Source organism: Arvicanthis niloticus, chromosome 17, assembly GCF_011762505.2.
Source record: "Arvicanthis niloticus isolate mArvNil1 chromosome 17, mArvNil1.pat.X, whole genome shotgun sequence".
Taxonomy (NCBI): Eukaryota; Metazoa; Chordata; class Mammalia; order Rodentia; family Muridae; genus Arvicanthis; species Arvicanthis niloticus.
Window position 1 is genome coordinate 41,994,732 of NC_047674.1, and position 27,964 is coordinate 42,022,695.

The 27,964-nt window shown below is 39.2% G+C and overlaps 1 long non-coding RNA gene across 2 annotated transcripts; it reads right to left on the bottom strand.

Moving 5' to 3' along the window:
* LOC143434851 (uncharacterized) lies at positions 1-27,923 on the bottom strand. Of its 2 annotated transcripts, none has more exons than XR_013104662.1 (5): positions 27,806-27,923; positions 12,550-12,652; positions 4,362-4,454; positions 2,578-3,437; positions 1-2,239 (listed from the first exon to the last, which is right to left on the bottom strand). It is a non-coding gene; the product is annotated as an uncharacterized LOC143434851 (long non-coding RNA). The 2 variants fall into 2 exon arrangements; XR_013104661.1 differs by lacking the exon at positions 27,806-27,923 and adding an exon at positions 13,246-13,324.
* Positions 27,924-27,964: the final 41 nt, after the last annotated feature.

The following is a 27,964-nucleotide window of genomic DNA, read 5'->3' on the forward strand; positions in this document are numbered from 1 at the left end:
AGTACATGGAAGGGTGTAAGGGAGGGTCTGAAACCATGGTCAAAAACCTGACCAGGGAGTTTCTCGTCATGCTTGTCATACAGATGATAGAGGACAGCCTAAAGACAAGGCGCTAGATGCCTGGGAGCTGGGGAGTCAGAGGAACACCAACTCTCACACACAGTGGTTTGTTCCTCCATCAACATTTACGTCAGTGCGACTGGAAGGAGGAAACAGGAGAAACTGAAGATTATACTAATTACCCATTTTTAATAAAGCAGGTTTTTTTCTGTCACTGAATTAAACTAGCTGACTGCATCAAATTTTACATTGTCAATTTTATCAAAGTAGATTGCGCTGAAGTTAAGTGTAGCTTATTGCAAAATATAACATTCTTACTTTAACAGAATTTTAAAACAGTGCCACTAGAATGCTGCCAGTAAAGACATTAATAACATTGGGTTTTACATACCCGAAGGAAGGAGACAGGCTCTGCTCAACTTTGAATGTGACAGAATATCATCCATCACATAAACAAAAACATGGTACAGAAAGACCTATCACTGTTCAAAAATGTCTTTAACTCACTAAAACTTAATTTAAAACAGTGACTGTAACTACCATTTTATATGTATGCATAGGGACTCAAAATTGAATATTGGGATTATTACTGAAAAAAATTATCAGACTCTTGAGTTGTCTTCTGTCTATAGTAGAAGCAGTTATAGTTATAAGCAGTTTGGAACTAGTAATAAATCAATGTGTCTTGCATTCCCTCATTTTGTATTTCAGACAGCTAACATTAAAATATGGTTGAGAAATTCATAAAAGTTCTATTTAAGCACATCATTCATAAAGTTTAATCATTAATTTATTGATGGGTCTTAATATTTCTTAGACATCTGCCAGTGTTACATGAAATTCTCCAGAGTGACCACTAGATGGCATAGACTTGGCCACTCACCGACCTAAACACGTGTTAAATGGTGCAGCTCAGGAGGCCTCAACCCTACACAAAGAACTGCAGCCAAGAAAGGAGCAACACTGAGAGGGGAGAAATGTCTTCTCCAGAGAAGAACACACTGACTGGTTATCCAATACCAAATAGTCAGCCCTGAAAACATCCATACAAGTAACATTATACAGAATGAGCAAGCAGTATTTATGCATGTAGGAATATATATGTATATAATTATACATGTGTGTACATAACAGTTAATAAACAAACTATGAATTAGATAGAGAGAGGAGAGTATATGGGAAGGTTTGAAAGGAGGGAAGGGGAGATGATTTAGTTTATTATAATGAAAACATAAAAGAAGTTTTTTAAAAGTAATGTTAAACCAGACACAAAACTCTATGGGCATGGTAGACATGAAAAAAAATGTATAATACCTTGAGTCAAAGAAAATAAGAATTAATAAGAAATGTTTCCTTATCCCAGATTTAGGTTTCCCACAAGAAAATTCAGGATGATAGAATTTTATAATTTAGCATATATGGGAATAAAGCAGAAAATTCATGGTAAAAATAAAATGGTTTCTCTTAAATGTATCTATTTTACTGTAATGTATAGTATATAATATCTAGTATATAATAAATTTTACAACAGAATAGTAATAGGAAGAACTATAAATACTAAAACCCATGGTAGCCCTTTAGAATTATATATATGTATGCATAAATTTCAAATGCATGCAACTATAAAGAATACACCTACAGGTTAGTAAGACATAAGTTGAAAACATGTAAACAAGGTGCTTGGGGAGCGCTCTGCCTGGCCAGTGGTGGTGAGAAGGATCCGACCATCAGTGAGTTCAAAGGCATTTTCAGAAAGTTTCTAGGGCAGAATGACATCGGCATCGTTCTCCTCAGCCAGCACATCACAGAGAGGGTTCGGTATGCCCTTGATGCCCAGCACCACAACACTGGATCCCATCCAACAAACATCCCTGAGACTCAGCAGCCGACTCCATCCAGCACAGAATCAAAGGCATGTTCAATGCTGACGAACTACGCTATGGTTCCTCAGCTCTAGAGGCCCCTCTCACTACCAGTCATTTTTCCGTTTAAAGCCACCCCTCCCCTCCTCTTCACCGAGAGACACACACGATTTCTAACAGGGTTCTGTTGTTCAGGTCCAGGCTGGTTAGGGAAAGAAAGCTCCGGCATCTTCCCTCTACAGTCACTAGCTCTTCCCTGGGCTGGTAAGCAAGGTCATTGCTGATATTAAAGGAATAGTTTTCTCTCCGTTAAAAAGCTGAAAAAAGAAAGAAAACATGTGAACACCATTTAAACAATTAAAATGCCTTTAAATTTAGTAAGTTATAAATCACCATACTAATTTTCACTGCAAACATAGAAACAGCTTTATTGAGGGAAAAAAAAAAAAAAACCTACATATTATTCCACCACTGAAACTCCTCAATGCAAAGTTTTCTAACAGAGAGCAGGTTGTAAGCCTGTGACCACGTTTTAATTTTAGAATATTTCTAATCACCTTAAAAGAAGTCTGTATTCTTTCACCTTCACTATCTACCCCCCCCCCCACACACACACACACACATACCCACAGCCTTAAAACAGCCATTCACTTACTTTGTAAATCAATGTTCTTTTTTTTCTATTATGGAGATCTCACATAAATGAAAGCATATAATGCATGGTCTTTTGTGACTGGCTTCATTCGATCAGCACGTTCTCCAGGTTTACCTACATTGTGTCAAGTGACCACCTCACACCTTTTCATAGGTGAAAATGAAAGAATAAATTGTAAAAATGAAATTTTAGGTCTCAAAATTAGGTTTCTTAGGTTCAGAGTTTCAATTTACATAGGTTTCTTAGGTTCAGAGTTTCAATTTACACTCAAGTGTTAGCTGCCCCTGGGGTGCATTCCAAGGGCTTAAATAAACATTTCAAAGGCACAAAAGACCCAAGATAGAGGCAATAAAATACCTGGGTAAACGGAAGTCACTTGAAAGGAATTCTCCCAGGAGCAAGATACAGATGTAAATTAGGGTAATTGGGATGGGGGCTAGATGGAAACCAGGCTTGGGAACGGATGTTTGAGATATCCAATCATATGTAACCGCGCCAAACTTTCCCGCTCTCCCCAACCCCTACCCATAAATATCCCAAGTTTCCGGGGCTAGAGGGTCGGAATCCCTATCTCCTGCGTGAGATATATTCCGGCCCGAGGGCCCTCGTCATTAAACCTCCTCTGCAATTGCATCAAGAAGGTTTCTCGTGTGTCCTTGGGTTCGTACAGGTCCGGACTTGGGTGAGAGTCCCCTTTTGGGGTCTTACAAAAACATTCCAGCATACCTTTATGATGCATTCAACAGTTAACGGACATTTAGGCTGCTTCTACCCTTTTGGTATTGTGAACTATGCTGGCACGAACACTGGCATTGAGTTACCTGTTTGCCAAGGACCAACCTTGGTTTGGAGAGAGGTTCCTAAAAAAGGGAGTGTTTGGGAGCAGAAAAAAAAAAAAAGAAACAATTTAAGGTCAAACCGTGGGTCCAAGCTGGAGGCCTAGGTTCTGGGGAGATGGCTTTTCAGATTGCATGCTCTCTGTGTGCTCTGCTATGCTAAGACAACATTTTCTTGCTATTCTAAAACGTCTTTGATTGAGACATCTCTCTCGTCTCTGGTTGAGACATCTCTCTTTCTGCTAGTAAAAACTCTAAAAGCTATCTGGATAGCTCATGGGTTTTCTGACCAAAGTCAGAAAACATGCTAAAAAAAAAAAAAATTACTGGATCTTCCGACCAGGTCAGAAATCTTATTAAGAAAAATTTCTTGAAGCACTGTTTGCTCTCTAGAGATTTTCAGACAGATAAGCTCTTGATAGAGAAAATTCTAAAGAACTGTTATCATGCAGAGCAAAAGCTCAGTTTCTTATTTACATATCAATCTAGTCATTTACTTAAGGTTTCTTTTTGATTATCCTAAGAATCAGCATTCCGTGACACCTGTCCCTTAATTCTTAGGAGACAGCAATCACACATTTCCTTTTAACATTGTAAAAGAATACAGAGATCTGCCTGCCTCTGTTAAACTCAGAGGATAAACGCAGCTGAGTAGGACCCAGTCCTGAAATTACCACTTTTACTTCTGGCCTGGACAAGCTGTGTCTCAGGCTGACCTTGAATTCGGGAATCTGCCTGCCTTTGTATCTGACTGCCTTTGTATCTTTCTGACCAGCTGGCTCATTACTGCTGCTTTTTTTTTTTTTCTTTTAGATTCATGAAGCCCATCATAATTCATATTGCATCCTTATTCTTTGCATAGTTGAGAAATTATATATATTGAGAACTTATGTTTTTAGAACCCTTTTCCACAGCCTTAAGGGCTGTCCTGAATGTCCCAGCACTTACCATTTTGCTGAGACATTAGCCACACCTTCACTTCCTGGATTCGTGCTGTCCAATTTTCACACAGTCTATAAAAGTTAAGAGGGAGAACATTCCCTAAAGGAGGAATGTAAAGTATGTACATTATTATAAAAGCAAGCCTTATGCCCATGGCAGTCATCATCACTCGTGGAGACCCATATCTGCTGGCCCTGTCCCAGGGAAATGACATTGTATACAGTTTGACAGACGGGCAGTGCAGTAGGTTCGTTTATTTGAGTAATACTGGAAGCTCATGCGTCTGCATTGCCCTGGGCTGTTAAAATGGCTAAGGCATGACTAAGATGATAGCATTTAGCTTTGTTATAATTTTATGTGGTCACCAACACATGTAGTATCTATTGTTGGGCTAAATGCTATTATTTAGTTTGGTGGGGACAGGTCATTCTGTTTAGGTCTCTGTTTCCAATTTCAGAATATATGCCTACAAGCATGGATTCTTGGGAATTCTATCTTTAAGTTGTAAGGAACTTTGTAGGCCTTTGTAGGCACTCCATAATGCTATGTTCTAACCAGTGGTGCCAACAGCAGTTTTCTGGGACGAAGTGGGTTTGTTTGTTTGTTTGTTTGTTTGTTTGTTTCTGGAGTTTGGGGATGTTTATTTGTTTGTCTTGAGAAAGGATCTCACTCTGTGGTGTTAGCTGGTCTTGAACTCATTATGTAGACCAAGATGGCCTTGAAATCCCAGGCCAACCTGCAGCCACCTCCTCAGTGTGAGTGCGAGGATTAAAACTGTGTTCCACCACACTCAGTGTGTGTTTGTTTCCTTGTAACCAACGTAAATGATGTGAAATGCAATCCCACACTAAGAATCATAGCATTTAGACTAACAATAGACACCACATGCATTGGTGGCCCTGTAAAATTAGAACAAAGCTCAACACTAGCATTTAGTCGTGCCTTAGGAATTTTTAACAGCTCGGGGCAATGCACTACTCACATGAATGAACCCACTCTGCTGCCTGTCTGAAAAACTGTATACAATCACACACAGTATACCTGATAATGCTAACGAACAATTCTGTTGCTGGTTTATGTGTTTTGTATGCTCTACTTTTCATGTTAGTGAAGAGTGTACTCCTTCTATTTCAGTTATTGGGAAACAACCAATATGCTGGATAATGTTGTAAAAGTATTTCATCTCAATCTGGGGTTTCTACCCCACAGTTGACCATTTAGTTACCAGATAAAACACACACACACACAGCCTTTATATTTATCGTAAGCCTTAATCAGCACAACAGCTGGGCAGCTATCTATTATCTATGCTATTATGTCTATTTCCCAGTCAATAATCAATCCCACTCTATAATTTGCCATGTTTCATCTTGGCTTCTCTTAACACCAATTAGCCTGCCCATGTGGTCATTATTTTAAGATTCTTACCCCATGGCGGCTTCTCCTCTTTCTACCTTCCTTTTTCTTCCCCCTTATGGTTTTTCTCTGATTCCAGGGAACCCTAAACTTCATCAATATCTCTTCTGCCCAGCTATTGGCTGTCAGCATCTTTAGTCACTAATCAGGGATAACTTGGGGGAACAAGGTCACATAGTATCACCTGGGTCTATGGTGTGGTCACTGGAAGCAACCAGTCTTTATCATAGCAAAGCCGAAATCGTAATAGTACAATAATAGCAGCAACCTCATACCAGTCTGGTTTCCCGAGTTCTCAGTTGTATCAAGAAGCCATGTTGTGAGGCTGGCCCTTACTATCTGTATTTATATAAACACACTGCAATGTTTGTGCAACAAAATTAGCTCATAACAAGTTCCTCCTAATACACCTCATGGACACCACTAGTGTATGACTGTATGACGCTAAGTCTTTAATCTTCATATCCTTAATAGCAGATGATGTCAATCCTCTTTTTATATGCACTATTTGTCCATTTTCTGAGCATACGTGCCTATTGAAAGCCTTTGCTCACTTACTATTGCATTGTCTTATTATTACATAGTCCTCTATATATTTTTATATGTGTCTGACCAGTATATGATTTACAAATATCTTTCTTGTTCCATGGCATATCTTTTCATTTCTTTTTGTGTGTTTGGATGTTATCGTTGTTTGTTTGTTTGTTTGTTTTTCAAAATCAGATCCCAGCATCCATGTAACAAGCCAAGTGACCTACAAATGCCTGTGACTCCAGCCCTGAGGGATCTGATACCCTTTTCTGGCTTCCACAAATATACAGATGCATACACCTGACCACGAATGTGCAATACATTAATGCGAGTATACACACAAAAAACATGCAGAAATACTAATTAGCCTGTTGTGGTGGTACATGCCCTCAATCCCAGCAATCAGGAGGCAGAAGCAGGTAGAACTCTTTGAGGTCCAGGCCAGACAGGTCTACATAGCAAGTTCCAAGCCAGCTAAGACCATATAGTAAGACCCTGTCTCAAAATGTGTATGTGTATGTATGTGTCTGCAGATATATGCATATGCATATATATATATAAGATAATTAAAAATTAATTATCTTTTCAATTAAAAATTAAAACCTTTTAAAATACAGTTTTATTTTCCATTCTTCATTTGGCACTTTTACTTTGGATGTCAAATATAAGAAAAGAGCATTTAACCCAAAGTCTTCTGGTTTTTCTTTTCCCTATTTTCTTGTCAGTCTTCTGTAACTTTAAGAAAGGAAAGAAAGAACCTTAATAGATGGCTCAGCAGTTGAGAGGGCTTACTGTTTTTTTGCAGAAGGAATACACATAAGCAAAAATAATAAATAAATCTTTTTTAAAATAAAGAACTGATAAAAGGAAAGAGAGTTAAAATATTACACCTTATGTTCTTAAAATAACAACAACAAAACCGCTAGGTGGTTTCCTTTGACACCTGAAACTCCAATGGTGTCCACCAAACTGAGAATGAAAATCAAGAGAAAAGACAATTTCCCCGGCCAGTTTGATCTGACGCATCGCCAATTTCCTCGCTGAGACTAGAATATGTTCTTTGACGAGAAGTAAGGGTTCTGCATGTTTAACACACTGTGTTCTACTGTGGGTCCAAAATTAATATGTGTGTGTGTGTGTGTGTGTGTGTGTGTGTGTGTGTGTGTGTGTGTGTCTGACCAGTATATGATTTACAAATATCTTTCTTGTTCCATGGCATATCTTTTCATTCTTTCTATCTCCTTTTAATTTTGGAGAAATAGAAAGGTCTATCACCAAAAATGCATCAGAACCTGCTAAATGAAAGGGAATCTGAAGCGGGACCAAATTCACAGAGAAGTGTAACTGAATGAGGCAGAATACATTTTTTTTTTTGAGTGAGAAAAATATCTAAAATGAAAATAAATAAATAAAATATAAATAAATATAAAATAAAGATAAATAATACAATGCATGCTAAGCTGCGTATTCACACATTCTATAGCAATATGTGTATGCCACATATTCATGGCCATGAGTGCATAGAAAGGGCTGTTAAAAGCCACATTACTAAAAGCTACTTGCTTCTAGAGAAGCCACCAGAGGAGGTAATTGGTCAGAGAAAACTCGGGCTTTATTTTCTTTTTAACAGTGGGAACACATTCATGAATAAGTTACACAATTGCCATCGTTTGAAAGTATTCCCTAACTCATATGTCAGAAAGCTCATTACGGAAGTCAATGGTTTTTGAGAGCTCAGACCTTTGGGAAGTGATTACATCATCATGGCAAAGCCCATAGGAATGGACTAAGCCATTCATGGATTAATGAGTTCTCCTGGGAGTGGCTTTGTTATAGAACCCAGCTTCTTCTGGCTTCTTTGTTCTGTGCCATCATGCAATACCCTCCTCTACGTTCTGATGCAAGAACAAGGCCCTCAGTCAATGCCATAGTCTTGGACTTCCCAGCCCCCAAAACCACAGGCTTGGTAGACTTCAGTTTTTTTATAAAGTATACAGTCTGTCATATTCAGTTATAGAAACAAAAGTAGACCAAGACTTCATAATTATGTCGAAAACTATGTTAATAATAACTTGAAAGTACAATAATCTGGGGAAAGCAAGGATACAATGTATACTGTTAGACAGCTTGTGAAGTATGGGAGGAATGAATTAAAGCTTGGAAATTTATACTACCAAGTTCTGATACAGTGCTTTTGCAAGTAATACCAGTGGTGCATTAAGATGAGAAGCCATGAAACAAATCTAACTGAAGTCAGAATTTCTTTGGAGTTCAATTCTCAGCCAAACAAACAAAACAAAAACAGAACATGCTAAGCTTTCCCCTCCAGCATCAATAAAACCTGAAATGACTTTTCTGTCAGAAAGCTGTTGAGAGAGTAAGCAGAAACAAAGATAATGCTATGGGATTCTGGTTTGTGGACTTCTGGTCTTGGGTGAAGCAAATGAAATTAATTCTCTGTGAACAAACATGAAAAATCAAATGACAGATGGTCTGTTAAACCACAGCCAAAAATTAAAATACTCAAACTTTTACAGTGCTAAAAAGACTGGCTCCATACACAAAAGCAGGTGCTGCTCTTCCAGAGGAGCCAAGTTCTCAGCTCCTGGATCTTCAGGGGGTCATAATCCCCTGTAGCTCTAGCTCCAGGGATCCCCCTTGTTCTGACCTCATGGACATACACATATGTTGGGAGAATCTATTTGTACAAGGTGTGAAAATGAATCCCTTCCCTTCCTCACCTGCCTACAGCACCTTCTAATTGGTTTAACGAAGAGCTGACCTGCCAATAGCTAGACAGGATAGGATAGGATAGGATAGGATAGGATAGGATAGGATAGGATAGGATAGGCGTGACATCCCGCAGAGCGAGGAACTCTGGGAAAGAGTCAGAAGTAAGGAATCACCATAAACACTCAGAGGAAGAAACAGATGCCAATATTGAGGAGAGTTAACGAGGCCCATGGCGAAACATAGATTAGTATAAATGGGTTAATTTAAGTCATACCAGCTAGTTGGGAACAAGCTAGCTAAGGCCAAGCTTTCATAATTAATAAAAGGTCCCTGTGCCATTATTCACGAACACACATGCTCACAGAGATATACACATGATTTTAATTAGAAATAAATACATCTTTCAAATACTTTCCTTCTTGTTATTTCTTAATTACTTCACTCCAACCCTAATCCTAACCTTAACTCTAATCCTAACCCTTGAGATACTCTTCACTACATGGAATTGCTAACGCTACACTAAAAAATTTTCCCATACTAATCACATTTTCAAACATTTTTAAAGGTAAGATAAGGGGGGAAAAGAATAATGAGAAAGTCACTTGTTTATGTGCCAAGTCTCTCAAGGCTTTCCAAATCATGACCTAATCTAAAATGTTCCAAAGGCAAAAGATAAGATTATATTTGTTTCCCTGTGACTTACAGAGATCTCTTGGAAGGTACTCTGGTGGGGTGAAAAGTGGGGGTATGTGCTAAGGACAATAGAATTTACTAATGACACAAGCAATATCAGGACTCAAGTTCTTCCTCCTCTCCAGAGAGTCTCAGTGTGGTGGGAAGATTGAGCTGAAACAAGAGACTCTCTGGCATAAGGACCTCTCTTCTTCTTGTGCTCTTGATGAGGCCACCAGCCCAAGATGGTTTTGTTCTTGAGAGACCATGGGGGCTATGAAGTAGCCAAACTCATCATCATCATATCAGGAAGTAAAAGTTGACAAACTGATCACTGAAGGCAACTCAAGCTCCAGCATGAAAGGCAAAGGAGTTGGGTGTTGCTATCAATGTCACAAGAGGCAGGTTGGTTCTTAGTGACCCCTACAAAGCCTGCCTCACTACCTCTTGATGTCATGTTAATGTTCAGTGCTTTTCTCCCAAACAGCAAGTCAGACCAAGCACTGATGCACCAGGGCACCCTTGGTGATCAGGTGCCCAATACGGTCAAGTCTGGCCTTTGTCACCATGTCTCAGACACAGCTAGCACCAAGTGAGAGAACATGGTTGTCTGTCAAACAGGACAGAGAACCAGAGGCAAACTTTGAGGCTGCTATGGTGCAAAAATAAAAATGTCATTCATTCTGAAAAACACATGAATACGTAGGGAAAAAAAAAAACCTTCAGATTATTTATGAGGAAAGACATAAAGGGAAGTTTCTCATGGAATTCTTATTTCTTCTATCTTTAAAGGGAAAACACAGATAAATAATTAAAGATGCCAGCCTAAAGAGCAAGCACTCTTTTTCTCAGGGTGCTTTTGTGTACATTCTTGAGTGACTGCTAACAGGGTGGATGGACTGCTGATTGATTTTCCATTAATAACTACAGATGTGCACACATCCATTTTTTAGACTGTGCCTCATGGGTCCAATAACATCCATTTGCACAATGGCTAGAGACAGTTGGAAGTGGTGCCACAGGCCCCTGGGCAAGTGGAGCTAATTGAACGACACATGAACTGAACACACGACCTTGGCCTCCGCTAAGCTACAACAACAGTTTAAGAAGCAACCAATATTTCCTCAAGTAAAAATAATGTTGAAGAATAGCAATGAGTTGACAATTAAATGTATATTATTGGAAACTTAGACAGAAAATAATAGAATAGACAGTAAGTGCCTATTCTTAAATCATATTTAAAGTAACTATATTATTGTTTTAAACTTCCAATACTTGTTGGTGAAATACTTTTGAAAGTCCTTTTAAATACAAGCTTTTCCCTAGGGATATTTTTTTTAAAAATCATTTGGAAGTTAATCTATAGCAAAAACATTACGTAAAATCTTGCAAGTTAAAAATTAATTGCTATAATAACGTAATGGTGATAAAGGATTAAGTTGTGAAAGGAAATCAGTTCATAAGTGATAAGGAGGTTAATCACTAGTTCCTGTATGTGCTGACTATGAAAAAAATAAAAGCAAGCAACAGTACTCAACATGAACTCCCAGCAATGCTGGGCTGCATGAACAATGGATATCTGAGTAGGTCTCAGATGAATGAAAGAGCCAGACTAACCATGAGGAAGAAACCTTGATGGCTAAATTATTGACAAATCACTATAACACAATATCCAGGACTAAATCAAACACCAATCTGTAGGTTTCTTAGAGGTTATTTTTAAGTTATGATGATTTAAAACTTAAGCCTTACAGTAGGCCCAGAGTCAACCAGACCGTCTTCTACAAAGATGGTAAGTCTCAGCAAGTTAGTTGAAGATCTTCTGAGAACAGACTGAACAGTCTGCCAGAGGAAGAGGAAATTGTTTCCAATCTGTAATCAACCTCAAATAGGGGCTCTTCTTTGCTCCTCAGCCTGCTAAGCATTTCAGGAAATGCCAGCTGACCAGCTCATGCGATTGTGGCAGCCGACAAGCACAAGCAGACAGGAGCCAATGTATGCCCTATTAGTTCTTTTTATCTGGAATGCTTTAATGTATATACAGAACTGGTCAATAGCATAGAATTCCTCCTAATAAAAAGATAGCTGTATGTCTTGTTACTTTATTTTTTAATTTTCATCTTTATTCTTTACATACATTATATCTTGACTACTGTTTTCCCTACTTCCGCTCTTTCCAGTACTCCCCATCTCCCCTCTCTTCTAGATATACTCCTCCTGTTTCTCCTTTAAAAAAGAGAGCAAGCTAAACATATCCATTTTCATGAAAAGAGTAAAGAAAAAGTAGATTCATTTACTCAATATTATAGAAGTCTGAATCAGCCAGGCTTTTATGTTAGGAATGGCAACAGCCATTAAGGCCAACTAATTTAGACTCCTTGCTCAATTAATAATTTGCATGTAATTAACTTCCCCTGGAGATTTTGCTATCAAAAATTAGTTGCCACATTGAACATTTTCACTATGTATTAATACACTGCCTCAGTCACATTTATTGTGATGCCGCAAGTCCAATTGATGTGAATCAATCCCCTTCAACCTGAATTCTTGGAAAATGTCTATGTCTTAAGGGGGGGAAAGTGGTGTAGTTTCTTCAGCTATAGAAGAAACAAACAGTTGCCTTAGTTACTTTTCTATTTCTATGACAAAACATCATGATCAAAGCAACTGTTTGTTTGTTGGGACAGGGTTTCTCTGTGTAGCCCTGGCTGTCCTGGAACTCACTCTGTAAACCAAGCTATCCTCAGCTCAGAAATCTGCTTGTCTCTTCCTAGAGAGTGCTGGGATCAAAAGCATGTGCCACCACTCCTGGCATTGAGGAAGCTTATAAAAGAAAGCTTACCATTTCAGAGGGTTAGAGTCCACGATGCTGGAGAAAGGCATACAGACAGGAACAGCTGAGAGCTTACATCTTGTTCCACAAGTAAGAGGCAGAGAGAGGCACACTGGGGATAGCAAAAAAACAAAACAAAACAAAAAAAGTCAAAGCCCACCCCCAATAACGGACACACCTCCTCCAACAAGGCTATGCCTCCTAATCCTTCATAAACACTTCTACCAACTAAGAGTCCACTGTTCACACCCATGAGCCTATGGGAGCCATTCTTGTTCAAACCACCACGGAAATACATGACCAAAGTCAGGTAGGGAAGCATGGGGTTCCTATGGTCTTCTCGTGTGCATGGAGGAGAAGCCAATTACTTGAGCAATATTGTGAGATATTTTAAGAGAAGTCAGTTAAAGTTAGCTCATTCTCTGATTGCCACAATGGGATGCTGTAGCAGCGCTGCCATGTTCTGGCTCTAAGTTCCTGCTCTGACCGTGGCACTGGCTAGCCAGGTAAGCATGGCCCTTGGGCCAGCTTTGTCACCCTCAGAGCAGACAATAATCACCATCTTAGCGGCACCGGGTAGAAATAAGACTCTTAATGCTTAAAGATTATCCAATAGATTTATATATCAGCAACACTCAATACACAAGATGCCCACACAAATAAAATTGTTATCCCAATATCTAATCTTTTGATATGAATAACTACCCGAGATTGCTAGAGACATGAACATCTTCTGCCATTTTTCCTCTCCTTCCTCTTCTCCTCTCCTTCCTCTTTCCTCCTCCCAACTCCCAGCTCCACCTAACTCTTCTACTGCCCAATCACCAAGCTCCACTGCAAACACAGTGGGCAGAAAAATTCCTGCCACAGGATGTTTGTATTACATCCTGAAGCCAAGAAGATTGGAATGCATGTTACGTGAAAATAGCAGAGGGGGCTATTTGGGTGGAAAGAAAAGTGTAAGACCAGGGGTTGAGGGGTAAATAACAGCAAAATATTAAGTCACATATATATGAAAATGCCATATAGATAAAGCCATTGCTTTAAAAAGAATAATGTTTTCAAAATGAGAAAAACAATTCCCTAGAGAGGTATTGAACGTTCTAAGGAGCTCCATGGTTCCCCGCCCCCTCAGTAGTCCCAAAAGAATTCGAAAAACATAAAAAGGAATGCAGTATCAAAGTAAAAATAAACTAAGCAGCAGACTGTCTCCAATCTGTTGGGTGTTATATTTAGCATATTTTATAATTAAATGAGCTGAGTGCTAAGGTTGTTTTGAGTTGTATAAACAACTACTTGGCTTTCCTAATAAGACTACATAGCTCTCTACATGTTATCTGTCTGCTGGCACCATGCTTACAATGCTGGGTCCTGTAGAAAAGCTAGGCCCCTTTTTGCTACAATCCTGTGTTAACAGTTTTTAATAACATAAATACAACTTCACTGGGGCAATATTTTTAATTCTATTTCTGCACACCGAATAATTGCAAGCTCTGTTGATAACTGGTTCTTTAGACCTGTGTCACTGCCTTCTCATAGCAATGGTAGCCAATATAGATTTAGAATCTTGAATTAGAATGTCTATACCTTTACTTTTATTGATTAAAATTATAGAAGCCTGAAACAAAGATATCATTAGCTGTGATAAAAGATGTTTAAGTTCTAAAAAAAAATCCACTTTTATCCCATAATTTTCCACGAAAAGGGGACTTAAGTTATCACCTGGCTCACGGGTTTCAGACATGGGAGTCTGATAAACATGTAAGCTCTCAGGCTTGCTGGGTCCAACGAGGCTTAAGATTTTTCATTGAAAAATAAGAACTGAGGATACTCCTTGAACTTCCAGTGAAAAATTACCAATCAGAACCCTTATGTCATGTTACAGAACACAGCCTCGGAGAAGGTAAATGACATATCCGACTCCAGCCAACTAAATGATGACAATCAGGGGTAGAAACGATGCAGTCCTTTCATTTTGTGTTCACACTTTGAGCCCCTGGTGGTTCAGACTGTCCTCCGGGATCCCTACAAGCCAGTCACTTCTCTGGTACACCCAGGGACAATAAGAAGGAAGACCAAAGACAGTATTTGATGTGCACCACACACAGGAAATATGACGACGAAACTGACAGGACATGGGGTGCAGAGGACAGGCTAGTCCATTTGTCTTTCTGCATTTGAGTTTCTCACCTTCACACGGACTAATGGAACATTAAACAGAACACCAAGAGGAGGTTATGATTATGGCAGATTACTATAAAACCTCATTTTCTCATTTGGTCAACACAACTAACACAGCTTTAAGATAATTTTTAAAAACATCAAATCCCCAGCTCAGGGCTCAGAAAGGCTACACCCTGAACTTGCTCATACATGCAAATTTCAGTTATTATATGCAACAAGAGTAGAAGAACCCTACAAACTGTAGCATTGTGTTTGACTACTGCCAACTTATATGATCAGTGCTTTCCCAGTATTACCATATGGTAGATATGCCATAAACACTAATATTTAAATAATACTATGTGGTGAAAGGATACCATTGAAGAAAGATTAAAAACACAACAACAACAAAGATAAAATTTCAGTGGCTGTACATCTGTCCAGCATGTACAGAGCCCTAGGGTCAATCCTCAGTATTGGATTAGAGAGGAAAAAAAATCAAGAGGAGGAGAAGCAAGAAGAGCAGCGGAAAGAAGAGGAGCAGGAAGAAACCTGAGATGAAGGAGGGGAGGAAATAGTGAATGGCTTTGCTTGGGAATGCATAGATAGGAGACAAAATTACAAATCAATGGACAAAAATCCTGGGCTAGTGATGTTCCCTCTGAGAGGTAAAGAAGGGGCTGACAGGAAGAGCAAGCTGTCCCCACTAGGGTGCTGGGCACATTGTGCCCCCTGCATTTGGATGAAGGTTATGTTTCTCATCTAAACATTTCAGATTAAATATAAAAATAAAATGTTTTGTCCCTCTTTTCAGATTTCAATGTACACATTATATTTCATAATAAAGATCTCTATGTATATTAAGGGCTCTAGAGAGGGCTCAGTGGTTAAGTGCACATACTGTTCTTCCAGGTGACCTGAATGTGGATTGCATACTTAAATAAACACATTAGAGAGCTCACAACTGTCTGTAACTCCATCTCCAGGGAATCTGGTGCTTCAAATCTCTGTGGGCACAGGAATCATGTGCACATATCCACACAGAGATGTATACACAAATGCATAATTAAAAAAAAATAAATGTCTTTAAGAGATAAATTTAGTATATTAAATCCAAAGATATAATTATCAGGCATTCCCAATTTAGACATGAGCATGGTCTCTCCACATGGACTAGTAAACTAATAGAATGCAGCTGTGCATCAGGTCTGTGTAAATATTTACCCTTGTCCTGTCCCAGAGGACTCACACCCTGAGGCTGTTGTGAAATCTAATTGGGAGTCATTTGATCACAAGTTGCCAGGATCCATTCAACGCTAAATATATCATCACCCTAGTTCCAGATGACTGACAGGTTCAGCTCTGGTTGGAGTTGAAATCATCAGTCCCAAAATAGTTAAGTTTTCTAGTTCCAGCAATGTTTCCAGATATTGTTTCTATGGTTCCCTAACCACAAATAGAGCAACAATATACTTCCTGAAAAGAAAGAGACGTGATTTTTTGATTTTTTTTCCCCACAGGGGTAAGAACTTGTCATTTTGTCACTTAGGAGAATATCTCTCAGTTTTTCATTATTTGTGTTTGATCCAGGGACCAAATTAAAATGTTAACCGAAGTATTAAAAATAAAAACAATCATGATTTATCATCCATTATTGGAACTGACTAGTGCTCCTTTGACACCAAGAGAAATTTCTCAGTGATGGGTATGTATGTGTAACACCAACAAAGTTATAGAACAATCATGAACCTAAATATTTTTTAATGACTATGCATATTATTTTTAAAAAATACTTCTGTTTTTTAAATTTCTCTGTCCTTGTGTTTTGGCTGCATGTACATCTGTGCGAAAGTGTCATGTCCCCTGGAACTAGAGTTACAGACACCTATGAGCTCCCATGTGGGTGCTGGGCATTGAACATGGATCCCCTGGAAGACCGTAAGTGCTTATTAACCACTGAGCCGCCTCTCCATCCCTAAAGTTTGTTTGTTTTTGTTGTCTGTTTGTTTGAGTTTTTCAAGACAGAGTTTCCTCTGTGTATCCCTGGCCATCCTGGAACTTGCTTTGTAGACCAGGCTAGCATCAAACTCAGAGATCAGCCTGCCTCTGCCTTCTGAGTGCTGGGATTAGGTGTGTGCCACCATGTTCTTAAAGGTTTTTAAATTGGTATCAGAGTTGAAGACAAGTGCTTTATACAACTGAATTCTCTAAATAGTTCCCACTTCCTGTGACTGTTTTCTGACACGAGGATAGAAATGTAATACAATGTGCTGTATTTAAATTGATAATTGGATTAACTTTAATGAGAGCATAATTTATAGAAATTTTTATAACAACAATAATAACAGTGAACAGATGCGAGAGTTGGCTTATTCAGCAAAGCATGTGCAAGCCAAAGCCCTGATTCAATCCCTAGAGCCCCTGAAAAATGCTTGTAATTCTAGCCCTGGAGAGGCTGAAATCAGAAGACCCTTGAACTCATTGGCCTGCTGGTCTACCCTGAGAGGTGAGTTCCAAGCCTTTGGGATCACATGTCTCAAAATAAGTGGATGACATTCCTGAGAATCACACCCAAGGTGTGTACATACATGCACACAAATACACACACACCACATTCATACATCATCATCCACCTATTACTAATTCACCTGCCTCATAGCTTAAGAATGTGATCATAACCAAAACCACTGATCCCCTTTCTCCTTAAGAAGACCAAACTTTCTCTTGCAGGTTTGCCATGATACAGCACGATTCTCGTTTGTGGAAGACTGAAATTTTATTGTGTATATATTAAATTTTCTTTACCCATTCACCCACTGGGGACACCTGATTATGCATAGCGTCTCATAAACATGGACATGTGGACATCATTTTATATACTAACTTTATTTCCTTTGGAGAAATGTTCAGGAGCTGCATCATATAACACATATAAACTGCTTAGTCAAACCACTGCTTTGATTATCTAAGGTTCCAGAAAGGCAAATGCTCGTGTTCTTTCTTGTTTGTAGATCATAGGTTTGAATCTTTAGCTGTGCTGGTGTCACAGCAAAAGCCAGGAAAATAAAAGGTAATTAGGTAAGGGCGGTGGCACTCTAAAGGGGGGATAGTAGGATAGGAGGCTAGGAAGGGGACAATGGGTGGGAGGGACATACCTGGAAAGGAGAAGGAGGAGGGATAAAAAACATGAAGAATGTTCAAAAGTGCATAGGGGAACTTATCTTCTGTTTACTTAAAATATGTAATGTACATTGGAAGAAGTTGTGCCACTTGAAGTGATAACAATCTCCACAAAAGCCATAGATTATCTGAAAACAAAACAAAACAGATAACAACAAAAACAAACCTGTCAGGAACCTTCTTCCAAGTTGCTAAGAGAATCAAAGACTCCCCAAAATAATACAAACTATTGCCATTTTCCTTGGGTGCCTCCCAGAATTTGAAGGTTTGACCCTATTGCTGAAGACTCCAGTCTGCAGACACAGGACTCAGAGGAATAAAGCTGGATCTGACCTCAAAGCCTCCTCTCTGAAAAACACTTCTCCTAGTGTCCAAAAGATGCTATACCAGATACCAAACAAGAAAAGCAACCAATAGTCCTCCCCAGCCGCAAAGCAGATCAGCCACACAATAAGCAGCATGGCAAGATATATTCAAAGATGCTATAGTAGCATTTATATCATAGGGGTTACCAATAGCCATCCAATTGGACATAAGGCCTATTCAATAGGAGAGAATTCATTCCTGGTGCTATAAACCTAGTCAATTATCCATGGCTGGCAAAGTCATAGATCTACATGAGAACCTACAATTCCCCCTTTCTTAAACTCATATAATGTCTTGCTGCATTCAAATAATTATCCTATATTCATAGTTAAGTGTGACTTTCAAACCTCACCAAAGAAGCTTCTTTTTGTAGTAAACAGAGACTGTCACAAAATCCACAATTGGTCCAGCTGCATGGAACAACTGACTGTGCTCTGCACCACTCTAACTGATACCTTTACAACATAATTCCGACCTCTAAGGCTCATAGACTACCAAGGAAGAGGGAGCAGAAATATTGTAAGAGACAAAACACCAGGACATCTCCACCGAACTAGAGTCTTTCATGTCAGGAAAGCTGCACCCATGAAATCTCAAAATATGGTTGCGTAAATAAAACCCACACAACACCGAAGGAATGTCACTATGAGTGACAGAAATCTCACAAAAGCCTACTCCTAAATCAGTGGCTCTCAACCTTTCTAATGATGCGACCCTTTGATACAGTTCCTTATGTTCTGATGACCCTCAACCATAAAATTATTTTTGTTGCTACTTCATATCTGTAATCTTGCTACTGTTATGAATCCTAATGTAAATACCTGTCTTTTCCAAATGTTACTACTGTTATGAATCCTAATATAAAAACCTGTCTTTTCCAATGGTCTTAGGTAACCCTCTAAAGGGGTTGAGACCCACAGATTAAGAACCAAACCACTGTCCTAGATAAAGAGCAATTGCTGGCTAATAAGAGAAGGAAGATCAGTCTCCTCTAAGAATGAGCTCCCTACAAATTATCCAAACCCAGACATCCCTAAACATAGAGGGGAACCACTAAACAGACTCAGCATGCTGTACTTATATATACATGTGTATATATGTAACAATGGTTAAAGAAGAGGTCATACATTTGAAAAAGAGTTGGCGAGGGGAGGAAAACTGAAGGGGGGGAGAGCAAAATATTCCATGTTGTAGGACAATCTCAAAAAAAAAGTATGTTTAAATAGATGAGTATCAGAAAGCAGGAAAGAAAGAATTTAATCCTAAAATAAAATCTCAATCGGCATGTACTAAATCACATTTCCTAGAATTTAAAAACAATTAATGAGAAGGAAACTTTGGATACGCTGATTAACCTGTACGTTTGTTTTTGGAAAAAGAAAGCAAGGTTGAAAGATCATTGTTTTAACAACCTTTCTTTTGGCTACTCTAAAAGATTAGATAACCAATTGCATAACAAGCTATATAAAGTACCAGGCTGGATCCATGAAAAGTCAGTCTGCCACCCGAGCCTTCACACTTAGTATAAAAGCTTGTGACCTAAAACTCTTACAGCATGCTACCACTAACTTAAAGAACATTGTAAGGCTTCCCAGGACAACTTTGTACAAAGAAACACAGTTCTTTTCAATAAACTCTAACAACAAACACTTGGCAGTAAACTGTTTTACATATAAACAAGTAATCTCTTTAGGGACCATTTAAACTTGAATCCTTATTCCTCAAACATTGTAGGGTTAAGAGTAAAACTCCCTAGAGGGGCTTGTCTCTCAGTTATAAAGTGCTTGCCTAGTATAAGGCCCTAGATTCGATGTCCAGCACAACAAAAAGTTTCAATAAATGGTTAATGAATGGGAGGAGAGACAATGAACTTGGAGCATAAGAGTAAGTAGGGACAAAGAAAAAGAAAATGATAAGAACATTGAAATTCTAAGGTGGAATTTATAGATAAAATTTTGGAGACAAATTCTTCAGAATAAACAAATCCATAGTAGGGGGCCTAGAGAATGGTGCTATGGGACCTTCCTTCCCTAGCCATGGAAAGAAGGCTGGTAGTCACCAGATCTCTACCAGACAAAGCTAGGAAATAGGTAAAGGTTTTGTTTTTAAGCAGAACATCTTAAAATCTTGTTACCCGCTTCTTCCTTTGAAAATCCTCTTCAGAAAAACAACAACAAAACAGCGAGTGATTTTTTTCTTTTTTTTTTTTTTTTTTATTGATCATTGTATTCATTTACATTTCAAATGATATCTCCCTTCCTGGTTTCCCCTCCACAAATCCTTCATTCCATTCCCCATCCCCTCTCCCCTTTGCCTCTATGAGGGTGCTCCTTCACCCACTCACCCACTTCTGCTTCACCCTATGCTGGGGCATTAAGCCTTCACAGGACCAAGGGCCTCCCCTCCCACTGATGCCAGATAAGGCCATCCTCTGCTACATATGCAGCTGGAGCCATGGGTCCCTCCATGTACACTCTTCGGTTGGTGGTTTAGTCCCTGGGAGCTCTGAGGGAACTGGTTAATTGATATAGTTGTTCTTCTTATAGGATTGCAAAGCCCTTCAGCTCCTTCAGTCCTTTCTCTAACTCTTCCATTGGAAGCCATGGGCTCAGTCCAATGGTTGGCTGTATCTGCATCTGTATTGTTCAGGAGCTGGCAGATCCTCTCAGAGGACAGCCATACCAGGCTCCTGTCAGCAAGCACTTTTTGGCCTCAGCAACAGTGTCCAAGTTTGGTGTCTGCAGATGGGATGAATCTCAAGGTGGGGCAATCTCTGGATGGCCTTTCCTTCAGTTTCTGCTCCACTTTTTGTCCCTGCATTTCCTTTAGACAGGAACAAAATTAGAAATTTTGAAATGAGTGGATGACACCATCCCTCAACTGGGGGCCATGTCTATCTACTGGAGGTGGTCTCTGCAATTTCTATCTCCCCGCTGTTGGGTATTTCCACTAATGTCATCCCAATTGGGTCTTGGGAGCTTCTCACATCCTTGGCATCTGGGACTTTCTAGTGGTTCCTCCACCTACCCCCTGCTACATATTTCTATTCATTCTCCTGGCCCTCTGGACTTCTCTCCTGGTATGGCAGTGAAAAATGAACCCGTAAGTGTTCCAGACTCCTGGATTGTATCACTCTGGGAGTTTGTCTTCAAATTTCTTGTGAAGATGGTAACTTTTGGGGACCTCATTGGGATTTCTTTTGAGGACCACCAACCCATCAAGGTAAGAAATCAGGTCAGGAAAGTGTCTATGCTGAACTGCTAGTACCTTTCCCTCATCCTGGGATGGGGCTGATACTTTTATGTTCTTCTCTCAATCAAGGAAGGTCCACTCAGAGGTCCTAACTCTGATGTCTGTGTACACTAAGAGGCCAATGAAGATGTTTGGTGACTAGAGATCCGTAGATAGGTACTAAACTGTACTGTTAACCTAAGGCCTGGTTATGTATCTCATTCTGTTTAGGGTGAAACCTGACCAGAGTGCCTGAAGGAGCAACATTTCAGGAAAATTTAGAAAATTTCAAGTGTTTGTAACTTCGGGTTTCCCAAAGCATCTGTATCTCTTAGCCTGTTTCTTCTATAACACTTGGAGACAAGCCAACACCTGTTTTAACTTAAAATTAAACAGTGATTAAATTTCTTCTCTCTCCCTAAAAGCTATCTAAAAGACCTCAAAAAAAAAAAATTCATAGCTATTCTGAGATGAGATTACGAAATTTCTCTGTTTCTTTATTTTGTTAAACGGAGCCTGTCTTAGGGTTTCTATCACTTTGATGAAACATAATAATCCAGAAGCAAGTTGGGGAGGAAAGGCTTTATCTGGCTCACACTTCCAGATCACAGTCTATCACTGGAGGAAGACAGGACAGGAACTCAAGCAGGGTTGGAACCTGGAAGCAGGGGCTGATGAGGAAGCCATAGTGGGATGTCCCTTACTGGCCTGCTCCCCTTGGCTTGCTCAGCCTCCTTTCCCATAGAACCCAGGATGTGCTCTGTGGTGATTCTAGTTTGTGTCTAGTTGACACACAAAACCAGCCAGTACAGGGCCTTCCTGCTGAGGCCATAAAACTGCTTCCTGTTTTGTCCCTGCTAATTAACTAAAGTGTCTTGTTTTCAAAACAGATGTAAAGATCTACATTTAACCTGTGAGATGTGTGGACCCCATGGGGACTTGTGACTGAGGAAAGATGAGCTCACTTTACCATGGAGATGGGCTCACTTTGTCAGAGAAAAAGAAACCATGTGGCTTGCTGGCATCTTGGCAGATGGCCTCATCAACATGGAAGCAACATCTGACTTTACCTCCATCTTGGTTAATATAACCACATGACATAACCAATTATGACAGTACCCATTGAATTTCCTGTCCTAGCCCTCTGGTCATTGTTACATCTCTGGGTTTTTGTTGTTTGGTTTTTGTTGTTGTTGTTTGTTTTGGGGGGGGGTTGTTTGTTTGTTTTGTTTTGTTTTGACTAAGGAGGCAACACCAGTCTGCCAGGATATTTTATTTTATGTTCAGCTTGGTTTTAATTTTGAGCCCTTCAGTTGCAGTAACAAGGGTCAACAACAATAAGAATACCTAACATGATCACCTTCTGAGTTCTTTTAAAGGTTGTTCTGTTCTGCTTTGTTTTCTGTGTTTAACTATCCTAGATTACAGTCTTATCCCCAATTTATATAGTGGCTCTCCTAATTTAATGGCATTGAAAATTCTTAAGAAAAAGGATGCACATGCAATCAGGGGACCCTGAGGCAGAACTGCTGGTGGGTGTGGAGGGTGTTCAAGCTACTCTTTGAGATACAAGAAGGTTTCAAGTCCTAGAGATGACCTGCAGAGGCAAGAGATAGATATTGCTTAACATTATATTTTACAAAACAAAAAACAAATAAAGCAAATTAACCAAAAAAAAAAAACAAAAACAAAAAAACAAAACAAAACAAAAAAAGCTCAGGTCGTTATTTAGATTCTGGAAAAGAAAAAAAAAATGTAAAAAGGTTCTATCTCTTAGAATCCACATCATCCTGTATAAGTACACGATACACCAAAGGAGGCTGCCAGAAACTGAGTCGTCAAACTTACAGATGCTGATTTCCAGTAGTAATGTCAACAAATGAGACTTAGGTTTCATTCAGATGTTGTCCTATAATGTACAGTACTGGACATTACAGCTAGTACATGGACAGAGGCATCTCTTGCTGGTAAGGTCCTTCCCAATAGAACATCTATAGGATTCTAATTAAAAAGAAAAAAAGACAACTTTCCTGGTACACAATCCAGTCAGCTATAAAAGTATGCCTCCCTTTATTAAACAAAACTCATACTAACCATGATTTCAGGGAACTTTCCTGATTAACCTTGTCTTCCATAAGGTTACAGTAAAAGAAACCCAATGGCCGGCTTCTCAACTTAAATTGACAGGTGAAAGACTCCCTAAACTCTTGACCTAGACAAATAGCATCTTCCATAATGGTAGACAATGGTAAAATCTCCAATTTCCTAGGACAAAGCCTGCAGAAGTTTTTTTTCTTTTCTTGCCCACTCTCTTCCTCTAATAAGAGCAAAACTACCCCCACCAGTTTTCTAACTACCCTTCCAGTAGGAATCATAGGACGGCTGGCCATCCCACTTTCTATACGTTACAGATGCTACCCCACTCTATGATAAGTTCCAAAGATACACAGCATCACCAAATGGCTGTCTTATGCTCTGGATCAGCACCACCAGTTATGTTTCATCTTGGCCCCTTAGGGAGACTTTCTTTTTAGACATTCTGACTGCAGCCCCTTTGTCACCAACCCCTTGTCAGCTCAAGGCAGCTAAGAGCAGTCATTACCCCCGAGTCCCCTAATAGCAGTTTAGCATGACCTCTGAGAGAGGAGGAATGGGAGAGTAAGAGTCAGTTAGACAGAGTCCCTAATAGTTTCCTGGTGAAGGACCACACTTCCTAGCTTGCCTTGTGAACTAAGGAAGTCATTATACAAAACTTACCATTTGCACTCTTATAAGGGACAGCTTCCCTTGTAAGCAGGCATTTTGGCCATCCACATAGGTGGGTGATAAGATGCTCCATCACTATGAATATATTTGATTTGGTCCTGCCCAGGGTCAGACCAGGTCTTCCATCTCTCTACAGCTGCCTCTGTAATAATCTCACGCCTCTGCTTGGCAGAAAGGGAGAGGGGCCTTGGCTAGATAATAAAGGTGGCACATTTCCAGGAAGGCCAGCTTCTTCCTCAACTTCCTGACCTGAGACAAAAGCCTGGCAGCTTTAAACAAAGGCTTCAGAGGCTTTTGTTTCCCACTGGCACCTCCCCATCCCTACTGATGGTCAAAAAGTTGAAGGCCTGCTCAGGACTTGTCACACAACATTTGTGAGACAATCACCAATCTTGTCTGTCTTCTAACAGACCAGCCCTAAAGTAAGGGAGGAAAACTCCTCAGCAACTTTAAAATACCCAGCTCTTAAGAAGGGACTCTTGAGGAGTTTTGACTTCCCAGGCACCACCTCTGCTTTGCAGAAAGTCTTTCTCTGTATGTCTGCAGTGTGTGTTTTACACACACACGCACACATACACACACACACACACACACTAAATGCCTTTCTTCAGCAGCTAAAAGGAAAGACAGGCAGAAAAAGAGAGTGACCTCATGATAAGACCATGGAGCTGTTTTGAATCTAAAGCAAAAAAAAGAAAAAAAAAAAAAAGAAGGAAATGCACTCCACGTATTTTATATTATAAAATTTTTATGATAAATTAGACACTATGAGGCAAAGAACCTTATTCTTGCTCTTAACACTTTCCACTGGGGCTCATCTTGTGTGAAAATTATCACTTCAGTAGCCTCTTCCTAGTCTTTACCTAGGTTAAATGCAGGTACAAATGATTTTCAGAAGTGTTCTTACTAAATATTATATTAAAATAAATCAATACCTCTCTGATATCTCATCATGTGCATGGCATCTCTCCCTCACAATAGTAATAAACTCCTTTTCTGACTTGACTAAAGTAAAACATGATGCACATATCCTTTATCCTGTAGCATAGCTCACCTGTACTCTTTAGGGTTTTTTGTTTTTTGTTTGTTTGTTTGTTTGTTTGTTTAACCAGTAACACTTTGATTCTCTGAAGCCTGTTGTCAGGTTTGATTCTCTGAAACCTTGATGCTATTATTTGACTTTAAGAAAGTTTCAATACAGCCAGGCATGGTGGTGCATGCCTTGATCCTGGCACTCAGGAGGCAGAGGTTGGTGGATTTCTCTGAAGCCAGCCTGGGCTACATAGTGAATTCTAGGACAGCTAAGGTTACATAGAGAGACCGTGCCTCAAACAAAACAACAACAACAACAAAAAAAGCAAAACAACAACAAAAAATAAAAAACAAAACAACCCTTAAAAGATTAAAAGTTGCAATATAAAGATTATATATAGTTAAAGATGAAAATACTAAAAATTTATAGACATTTTTGAAAATCTAGCAAGTGGTTGATTCTTCTATTTTCTAAATGGCTAAAACTTTCCTTGTATTCTCAATTTGAATTACACGTGATTTTAACCAATTTTTCAGGCGCTTTTGTCCTAGGTTTTTTTTTCCACATCATAATTCTCTAGTTTCTATTGTGTTGTTTCCTGTTATTGAGTTATTTAACATAGTTTTTGTTTGGTTTTGTTTTTAGTTGTTGTCTTTCACAGAATGACAGGCAGCACTTGAGCTATTTTACAATGCAGTTCCTTCCTCTGTAGGCATTCACACACGAACCTACATACAAGCACACTGTCTCTCTGCCTAAGAAAACACAGTTTCCAAGTCTTTGAGTTCTTTTGACTATCCTTTTCCTGTCTATTGGGAGCATCCTTCAATTGTCCTACACCTTGTCCCTTACAGAGTACCTGCATCTCTTTCTTACAGAGATGCCGGTATAGCCACAGCTTCTGGAGGTCCTGTATTATAGTGGCCTGTTTTTGCAGGCATACATAGAAAAGCCACGGCAAGAGGCAGACATGCGCCTCAGTTGGCAGCCAGTCTCTTGAACACAACAGACCTCTCCTTACAAGTTACATCCTGTCTGTAACTGAACTGGCCCAACTACTGGGTTATATCTATTGTGTTAAACTTGCCCAAAAGGGTGTTTGTTGGAGGAGAGGGAAAGGACAGAAACTACAGTATCAAAAGTATAAGACTGTAACCTATCCAAAGGGCATGTACACTCAGCTGAGTAAAACCTCAGAGATTTTACCCACATTTTGATCTATGAGATTCTAGCTTGTTCTAGAAATGGGGATTTTCATTCCAGAAAAGCATGAAGAGAGAGATGCATAATCAAATGCTTCTAAGGAGATGTTGGGGTTACCTTGTATTTATGTCTAGTGAAGTGTTGACTAATTCCACCCAGAGCCTGCATAAACAGGAACTAAGTGACTAGGTGGGGTTGAGACACCCAGATATGCAAGATAGTTCATTCATCATACGTGTGTATATTTACATATTATATATATGCATATATATATATTCTAATACTATATATATATATATATATATATATATATATATATATATATATATTTAGAATGTATGCTACCCTGATTCTGAAAGAATTACTTTAAATAATACTTGTGGGCTTATTTCTTCTGTACCGAGGAACAATTTATTATGGAAGGGCTGGAAATTGATTCTGGTTTATTAATATCAATGCATCATTTATTTTCTCAGTAATAGGACCGGAAAGTTCTCTCCATTTTTTTTTCCTTTTGAGATAGAATGTCACACATCCCAAACTAGCCTCAAACTCACCATTGAACCAATGATGACTTTGAATTTCTGATCCTTTTGCTTTGAGTGCTGAGTGAAATTACATGCATATGCCACCACACACAACTTCTGCTCCAAATTTAAAATGTCAACACCATCAGTTTAATATTTAAAAGTATATATTATAGCTGCATTCACTTACCAGTAATATTTTATAAATTTTTATTCTCGCTATGTACAGGTAGCTTTTGCTTTAGCAATACTATAGTGGCTCTGTCAAAGTGAGAGATTCGCTATACTCTGAAGTGCTCCACGCCTCCAAATAATTCTGTACCATATGGCAGAAATTTGGTGCAGATGGCTAACCTTGCTGTCATGCTTGTTAATTATTAATAGCAAAAACCAACACGGAGACTTAGATGTGACACACTGACCCCTCAGAACTATAAACTAGTATGAATTTCTATCAAAATACTATCTTAGAGTACTCCATAGCAAATAAGACAATGGGTGAAGGGAGAAATGTGAATGGCATGTCCTTGCCAGACACTGAGGCAGTCACTAGCACACTTCAGGTGATTTAACATAAGAGCATTCAGACAGAAAACCTTTGAGGACGTGTTTAACTAGTTTTTCTTTTCCCAAGCCTGCATACCACTTGGTTTGCATATTCATAATGGAAAGGTTAACTGGCTCACTCTCATGATTCTCTTGCACAATTTTTGACAGTCTCATCTTTTGAATCATCATCTGCCCGGGGCTTTACTTAGAGCTGTCTCTGGAAGACTGGTTTAGCTCTTCAACTCACCTTTCAAAATATCTCCAGCGCGGGCCACTCATTCTGTGTCCCAGGTGTCTAATGAGTCATGTTCTCCTTCCTAGTGGCCAGAGCAGGATATCAAAGGCTCGTTTATCTTTCTGGGTGGATACGGCATCATTAAGCTTAAATGTGCCCTTGGCCAACAGA